The sequence below is a fragment of the Erinaceus europaeus genome, chromosome 17 (genome assembly GCF_950295315.1).
Source record: "Erinaceus europaeus chromosome 17, mEriEur2.1, whole genome shotgun sequence".
Lineage (NCBI taxonomy): Eukaryota > Metazoa > Chordata > Mammalia > Eulipotyphla > Erinaceidae > Erinaceus > Erinaceus europaeus.
The window spans coordinates 48,741,873-48,750,940 of NC_080178.1; the positions used below are offsets into that span (position 1 = coordinate 48,741,873).

The 9,068-nt window shown below is 42.8% G+C and overlaps 1 non-coding gene and 1 pseudogene across 1 annotated transcript; both read left to right on the plus strand.

The window, feature by feature from the left end:
- Nucleotides 1-509: 509 nt before the first annotated feature.
- On the plus strand, nt 510-7,420 carry LOC132533756 (polycomb protein EED-like; annotated as a pseudogene).
- Nucleotides 4,027-4,156, plus strand: LOC132534175 (small nucleolar RNA SNORA3/SNORA45 family). The gene has a single exon (XR_009545848.1). It is a non-coding gene; the product is annotated as a small nucleolar RNA SNORA3/SNORA45 family (small nucleolar RNA).
- Nucleotides 7,421-9,068: the final 1,648 nt, after the last annotated feature.

A 9,068-nucleotide genomic window follows, 5' to 3' on the forward strand; every position in this document is an offset into this window, starting at 1 on the left:
CCAGAGACTCTTCCACCAACAGGATGGGGGAGGCCAGTCCGGCTTCCTCTAGCTTTTCAATGCCGGTCTCAGTTTAAAAAGTTGGGCTGTGAACATCCCTGTGCATAACGTGAGGGTTTTAATATGGAGCAGTGCGGTGGGCCACCAAGGCCGAATGGGCGAGTCCACAACCCAGACGTCAGTGTCTTCAATGAGGCCCAGCGCAGAGGGCTGGGCAGTGTTCCTGCAGCGTTTGCATAGGAGCTGGGGTTGAGAGGAAACCCTCGGAGCCCGCCTCTGCTGTCCAAGCACCAGTGGCCAGGGGTCCTGCAGGGGTCCTGCGAGGAGAGGCGAGGAGAGGCGAGGCGAGGCTAGGCGAGGCGCTGCCTTCAGAGCCCGGCAATCACTCTCAGTCGTGGACGGGCCAGACACGTGCGGGCAGGCGCCCTGCGCCCCATTGTCAGCAGTGTGGCGGTCACCCGCCCACGGAGGCTGGGAGCCCTTTTCCACAGTGGTGGCAGCAGGGGAACATGTCCAAGAGGGAGGCGGCTGTGAAGGCAGGAAGCTACATACCTGCCGCTAAGAAGCAGAAGCTGAGCAGCTAGGAGAGGAGAACAGCAACCCGGACCTGTCTGGGGATGAGATTGTGAGTGTGGCGCTGGGGCTGGCAGCACAGGGCTCTGGCTGTGCTCTGCTCCCACCCCGCTGGCAGCAGGGAGTCTGAGCAAGGACTCCTGGCTTCTTGAGGTTCTGGTTTTTACAGACTTATCTCCCTTTCCCTTTCTTCCCTTCCCCTTATTTCACCACCCCTGGTCATTGATAATTGACATTGATAATTTAATAAATTAAATTAATTAAATTAATAAAATAAATTAATAAAATAAATAACATTGATAATTTTCTAAAACATTGTTAAAAGTTCTGTTAATGAGACTGGAGCAGGAACCTGGCATGTGCGGACTGGGGGTTCGAACCTGCGACCTTGCGTTTGCAAAACCTGCACCCTGCCTGCTGTGCCTCCTCCCCAACTTCCAGAGTCGGATCTATTACTGTTATGATTATGATGACTATTACTAAATTTTTTAAGCTCTGCCATGAACCTTGGTGAATCATCTAGGCCTGTATTGACTGACTGTGTTGAGGCAGTCACGAGACATGGAATAATAATAACAGGTTGGCATTATTAGGGCAAGGGAGACCTGCATAATGGTTCTGCACAATCACTTTTCTGCCTGAGGCTCCAGAGTTCCAAATTCAGCCCCCAGCACCACCAGCAGCCCGTGCTGAGCCATACTCTGATAAAAAGGAAAAGAAAAAAAAAAAAAGAATATTACCACTAAGCCCAGTTTCATTGTGAAGTTTCTATCCAGTGAGGTCCTCAAACTGTCTCAGTGACGATGTGTTCAAAGTTACTCTTCTAAAATATGAAGCCTCTTCTGATAGATCGCAAGATCATAGCTTAAACTGGTTTGTCACAGGAGGCTGGTGTAAGTTTCTCAGGGTGTGTGATGTTTATTTGCTTTGGACCCCTGTTAGGAGTAAGGTTACATCTTACACATCTAGTCCCTAGAGTCTCCATCACTGAAATACACCAGCACAGACACAGCCTTTGCAAGCTAGGCCTTGACTTTCAAAGTATACAAGATAGTGGGGGCTTGTCTGTGGTATTTGTACTTGAAATTTCTGGAGACTGCATTTTACATCATTTTTCCTTTCCTGCTTGAGTTCCAATATTACTCTGTATTGGGAGTTTACATTTTGTTGCCCGTGTTTTATTGTTGTAGTTATTATTGATATTGTTGTTGTTGGATAGGACACAGAGAGAAATGGAGAGAGGAGGGGAAGACAGAGGGGGGAGAGAAAGACACCTGCAGACCTGCTTCACTGCTTGTGAAGTGACTCCCCTTCGGGAGGGGAAGCAGGGGCTTGAACTGGGATCCTTACACCAGTCCTTGTGTTTTGCACCACCAGGAGTTGACATTTTTTACCTCTTTTACTCCTGTCCTTGGGAAATGTTTTATTCTCTTAAATTTTGTTAGGCAAGTTTTTGTAGTGATTAGAAGCTGAGACTGGATACAGTTAGTAGGTTAGAATTCCCACAGATAGGGAGTCGGAGGTATCACAGCAGGTTAAGTGCAAGTGAGTTTGAAACCTGCAGCCCTCCCAAGCAAAAGATCAGTTATGCGAAATAAGCCAGAATATTAAAGAGACTGGCACACATGAGGCCACATAGAGGTAGTATCATTCCGACCATTCTCACTGGGGGTGCTTTCTTTGTATTTTTTGCTGATATGTCAAGTCAACAATTCTAGAATGCACTTGGGACTTTAATGCTTAGAGGACTCTACTGTTTGTAGTGTCCAGTTTCTTCTTTTTTTCTTCTTGTGATAAAGGGTAAGTGACAGAGAATGAGATAGACTGTAACACCACTCCACCACTTGGCAAACCCCCCATCCATCCAAGATGTTACCATGTGGTGACTTGTGCTGGCACCTTGGTAAGCCATCTGCTGTCCCCAACCTTCCCCTTTTTTCTTTTCTCTAGATGATAGGTGAGATATAAGAGAGCTAGAGAGACAGCAGAGACCCCACAGCACATCTCCAATACTCCTGAAGCCCTACCCCCACCCCACAATCTGTCTTCTATGGTAGCCTGGGACTCAGACCCAGGGTCTTAGACATGGTAGCCTGTACACTCCACAGGTGAGCCTGCTGACACCAGCTGGTATGCTTTTTAATCTTTATTTGGAAACAAAAAAGTCTGTTTCTTAGAAAATGCTTTTTCTTTTTAGATCAGTCAGGCTATCCAGTAAAAGTAATTTGCTACTAAAAAAGAGTGTTAACACTTGGTGGATTTTTTCCCCTAAACTTATTCCTTGCAGGATGATGCTGTCAGTGTAGAAAGTGGCACAAATACAGAATGCCCCAATACACCTACAAATACCCTGAATACACATGGAAGGAAAAGCTGGTGGAAGGGAAATGGAAGTCAAAGAAATGTAAATCCTCCTTCAACTGTGTGAATAGTCTCAAGGTACGTGCTGAACACTCAGCATTACAGTTACTTTGCAGTGGAAAGCATCTTTAAGAAACTGTCCAGTTTAGAGTAATTCCAATTTACATTACTCTCAAGTTATCTGTTTTGTAGTTGAGATACATAGTCATTTTGTATTGCTTAACTTTTTGCTTTGCTTTGTTTTAAATGGGTAATACTTGGCACAGCAGACTATTTTGTCTATGTTTTTATTCAAATTAGCTATTGTGGGAAATGTTACTCTTTTGATAAAAATCTTAAAAAATATAAGGAGCACTTGTTTGTAAAAATAGTTGACCATTTAACCTTAAGTCTCTATGAATCGAGTGATATTTCTGTGCAGTTCATACATATATGTTTTGTTTGTTGCTTGTGATTGCTTTCAAAGAAAAGGGTATAAATGTGGGCTGGGGAGATAGCGTAATAGTTATGCAAAAGAGACTTTCATGTCTGAGGCTCCAAAGATCTCAAGTTCACTCTCCAGCACCACTATAAGCCAGAGCTGAGCAGAAGTAAAAACAAGTGTGTGGGGGGGGTGAGAGTGTGTGTGTAAGGAGAGGGTATAAATGTAATACATTTTTGATTGTTGAGTATTTGGGGAAGACAGACTAGGTTACATAAGTAATTATGCCCTCAGGGAGACTGGTGGTGGCACACCTGATTTAGTGCCCATTATCTCCAAGTGCAAGTTCAAGGACCCAGGTTTGAGCCCACATTCCCCACCTGCAGGGTCACACTTCACAAGCAGTGAAGCACATATTTCTCCCTCCCATTCTCTATCTCCCCTTCCCCTCTCTATTTCTCTCTGTCTTGTCAAACTGGGAAAAAAATGAAAACAAAAAATGGCCACTGGGAGAGGTGGATTAGTAGTGCTGACACGGAATCCCAGCGATAACCCTGGGGGTGGTGAAAATTGCTTCCTCAGTAGATTCTATTGATAAGAGGGAGGGTTGACTGGTGCTTTTAGGTGTTTTCCTCTACATCTGTTCCTTTTCCATTTTGGAGCTGTGGGTTATTGAAACCAGAGTCATTCTTGGGTACCATCTTTTGTCTTAGTGTGCTAGGGTCCTTGGAGGGTCACTGCTGACCTTATTCTCTTGCTGTGGCCTTCCTGGCATAGTCAGTCACCAGGGCAGGGATATGCATTACATTGATATGTACTAAAAATGATGTCCACAAGAGGGAGATATCAGGGCACTTCCTTAGTGGTTTGACCACTAGGTTTGCATGGGAGACCTCCATTACACCAAGGTTACTTTGGGAAAGTTGGTAAGAAGCATTACCACTTAAAGAGGAGTCAGAACTTTTGCTCAGTTGTCCACCCTGTTAAACACTGGACCTTGTGCAGAGTGCAGACACTGGAAAACGCTGCCAGAATTAAGACTGGAGCTACTCCCATACCTGATGTGGTGTGTTAGGGCTGCTACAGGGCTCTGGAGGGAGAGCTCCCAAAGCCCACTGATGTCCTGAAGACCACATTCTTTAGCAGAAGGGCTGAGAAGCTGACTGAGGTGTAGGGGGAAAGCACACAGAGGAAGAGTCATTAAAAGTACTGATTTTGATTCAAAATCTTATGATGGTTTAAGAAAATAGAAAGCAAGTTTCAAGCAGTTTTCTAGATAAGTACTTGTCACCAAGCCTCTAAGTTAAGTCTTTGTAACAAAATGTTACCATGCAGCCAGTGTTTGAAAATGTCATAACTGGGGGCCAGGTGGTGGGGCACCTGGTTAAGCACACACAGTACAGTGTGCAAGGACATGGGTTCAAGCCTCTGGTCCCCCCCACAAGCAGGGGGAGAGCTTCGCAAGAGGTAAAGCAGAGTTACAAGTGTCCCAGTCTCTCCCTCTGCTCCCCTCTCAATTACTCTCTATCTCTATCCAATATTAAATAAATAAAATAAATTTCTTCAAAATGTCATAACTGGACTGTTAAGTCTCTTTAGGTATCAGAAAGTGATGATATATAAAACAGTGGCTTCCAGAATTTTGGAAGAATGTTGTATGGAGAAATGGTCAAGTGGCTTACCCTGTTTTTGATTTCTAAAATATTCATTTGTTTTGCTTCATGTTTATTTTATAGGAGGGTCACAACCAGCCACTGTTTGGGGTTCAGGTTAACTGGCTCAGTAAAGAAGGGATCCATTAGTGTTCGCAACTGTAGGAATCAAAAGAGTAAGTCTTCCTGGATGTGAGCTGGTCGATGCAGGTGTGTGCATAAATACTGAATTGTGATGTCTTTGAAGTTTATGTAGTTGGCTTGGCTGTTTTTTGTATAAAGCTACAGGCTCAGGAGATATCAAAATGATTATACAAAAGGCATTCATCTCTGTCTCTTTAAGGACCCAGATAGAAACCCCAGTATCACCCATAGCCAGAGCTGAGCAGTGCTTTGGTTTTGGAGTCTCAGTCTCTGATGAAGTAATTTTAATATATATATGTATATATTTAATTAAATTTTACATATATATATATATATATTCTAAAAACTGAAGTACTTTAGAAATTGTCCTATCAGGTGAGGGCAGATCACAGAATGATTATGCAAAGAGACTCTTCTTTCTGGGGCTGGGTTGTAGCATGCCTGGTAGAGTGCAGTGTGTAAAGACCCTGATCCAAGTCGCCAACCCCCACCTACAGGGGGAATAGCTTCATGAGTGCAGAAACAGTGTTGTGGGTGTGTTTGACTTCCTTTTCCTCTTAATTTCTGTCTCTTTCCACTATAACTTTTATTGATTTGTTTTATTTTAATATTTTACCATACCACTGTTCAGCTTTGGTTTATAGTGGTACAAGGCATTGGAGCCTCAGACATGAGAGTCTTTTTGCATAGCCATTATACTATCTACCCCCACCCACAATAAAAATTTAAAGAATATTTATTTGTTTATCAATGAGAGAGAGAACCAGATTATTACAGTCACATGCATACCAGGATTGAAATCAGCACCTCTTGCCTGAGATCCCAAGGCTTTAGACACTGTGCCATCTCTCAGGCTAGTTTGTTTTTAAAAAATTGTCCTATCAAAGCTAGTATTAATGACTTTTATATTTATCTGGATTTTCAGGGGAGTTTTTTTCCCTCTCATATTCTTTTTAATTTCTGTAGAATTATAAGCCATTTGTTTTCTAATTTTTACATTATTTTTTATCATTTATAAAGTGGAAATATTGGCAAGACCATAGGATAAGAGGGGTATAATTGCGCACAGTTCCCACCACCAGAACTCCCTATCCCATTCCCTCCCTTGAAGACGTCCCTATTGTTTATCTCTCTGGTAATATGGACCCAGGATCATTATGGGGTGTAGAACATGGAAGGTTTGGCTTCTGTAATTGCTTCACAAGGGCAGAGATTCATAATTCTAACCTGTCATGAGACAGATTTTTATATTTTATTATTTCAGTGGGGGGTAGATAGCATAAGGGTTATGCAAAGAAACTCTCATGTCTGAGGCTCTGAAGTCCCAGGTTCAGTCCCCTGCACTACCATAAGCCAGAGCTAATCAGTGCTCTGTTTTTAACCATATATGTGTGTATGAGTGTATATATATGTATGTTTGGTTTTTTATTTGTTTATTTTTGACCTGAGAACCCCATAGTTCCCAGGTCTCCAGTACAGTCTCCAACACCATTAAAAACCAGAGCTGAGCAGTGTTCTGGTCTTTCTCTCTGTATCTCTCTCATTACAATAAATAAAATATTAAAAGAGAAAGGAAGAACGGTGACTTGTCATTCAGTTATTTCTGACTGGCTCTAGTTGGAATACAGCAAGGGGCAGTATGCTGTAGTCTTGGGTGATGGCCACTTGATTTGTTCAATAGTTACTGATCTTTGTGAAAGTTGGGAAGAGATCAGAGCACTGCCTGGTTCTGGCATATGGTGGTGTCTTGGAGTGAAGCTGAACCTCAGGAGTTTCAGTCATACAAGCTTGGTGTGCAGCTTGCAGGGCTGCCTCCCTGGCCCTGGCCAGTGTTTGGGTAAATAAACTTCATTGGTACACAAGCAGTGTCTGGCTGTCACTGCAGAGTTGAGTAGTGCAGCAAAGAGCCAAATAATAAAAAAATATTGAGTGGAAGGCATTGCTTTTGTTTATCACATGCTGTAGATATTTCTTTTTGTCTCCAGGGTCATCCCTGAGACTTAATGCCTGCATTACAAATCCAAATCCATTGCTCCTGGTAGCCATCTTTGTTCCATTGTTATTGCTATTGTTATTGTTTTTGTTTTGGATAGGATGGAGAAATTGAGAGGGGGAGAGAAAGATACCTGCAGATCTGCTTTGCCCATTGTGAAGCAATCCTCCCTGCAGGTGGAAGTCTGGGGCTTGAACCAGCATTCTTGAGCCAGTCTTCGCACTCTGCACTATGTGCTCCTAACCCTGTGTGCCACCCCTCCATATAGCTTTTTGATGAAAAGACTTGTTTAAATCTAATGGTGTAAAGAGAAATGAGAACTTCTGTGTCAGAAACTTTTATCGGTTCTTGAGAACCTCCACGTGTTGAATTATAACCCTTTTACTTTTTGAAAACAGTAACTTGTTAACTGACATATCTTAGGCTGATGAAAATGTTTACACTTGTGGTTGGACATATGATAGCAATACCAGCCATCTTCTGCAGGCTGTGGCTGTATGTAGAGGCATAATTAGGATTATTAATCCATAACAATGTAGTGCATAAAGGTAGGTTTCTGGTTCAGTTGTAGTGCAATTGCACTTCCCCCCCTCTCCTCTCCCCTCTCCCCTCTTCTCCCACTTACCCCCTCAGTGCACCCCTGAGTACTACCTCAGAAGTATTTCTCCTCATTCAGGAAAACTGTCATAGCACTGAAGCTTCCTTCAGTACTTTGGGGGCTCAAACTGGGCTCAAAAGTGCACGGCCAAGTAAGCATACTATAAAAGTAAGTTATGTTTGCCTGTTCTAAAATGTTTTTAAGACCTAAAGGTATATTTTTTTTCTGCTTTTGAAAGTTTGAGCTCATACCTGTAAATTTACATGAGATACAAATATTTAAAGTTGCAGTATAATCCCATTTTTGTACTTTACACAGCTGATGTCCAAGCTTTTTAAAAAAAAATTTATTTATTTTGCCCTGTTGTTTCCCTTGTTGAATATCGTTGTTATTATTGCTGTTGTAATTGTTGTTGCATAGGACAGAGAAAAATCGAGAGAGGAGGAGAAGACAGAAAGGGGGAGGGAAAGATAAACACCTACAGACTTCCTTCACCACTGGAGCAACTCCCCTGCAGGTGGGGGAGACATGGGCTAGATCTGGGATTCTTATGCTGGTCCTTGCGCTCTGCTCAACCTGCACTTAACACACTGCGCTACCGCCTGACTCCCAAAGTCCAAACTTTTCAAGTTACTATATATTACTATATAAAAGTCTACAGTAAGTGATTTTGACCTTTTTTTTTTTTTTTGTCTGTGCTAGACAGACACTCTGGTGGCAATATTTGGTAGTGTGGAAGGGCACAGAGATGAAGTTCTGAGTGCTGTAAGTTGAGAGCTGCAGGGCAGTGACCTTCAGGTGCATGTAGCTGGGCATGGCCCTTGTGGGCCTCTTCCCTTACAAGAAAGAATATGATTTGTCTCATGGAATCTGCCAGCTTCACTGACTTATAGAATCGAGGTTTTTATCTTACAGGTGAAAACCTGAAGGAAGTTTCTTGGTTTTTGCTCCATATTCTTTTTTTTTACCAAAGGACTGCTCAGCTCTGGCTTATGGTGGTATGAGGGAGTGCACTTGGGTCTTTAGAGCCTCAGGCATGAGAGTACCTTTGCATAACCATTTGCTGTCTACCCCCAACCCTTGATCCATACTCTTTTTTTTATTTCTTTGTTGGGAGAGTAGTGTTTTGCATACCACAGTAAATACAATAGTTTGTACATGCATAACATTTCTCAGTTTTCCACATAACAATACAATCCTCAATAGGTCCTCTGTCATCCTTTTCTAGGACCTACACTCTCCCCCCACCCCCAACCCAGAGTCTTTTAATTTGGTGTAATCCACCAACTCTAGTTCAGGTTCTACTTGTGTTTTCTCTTCTGATCT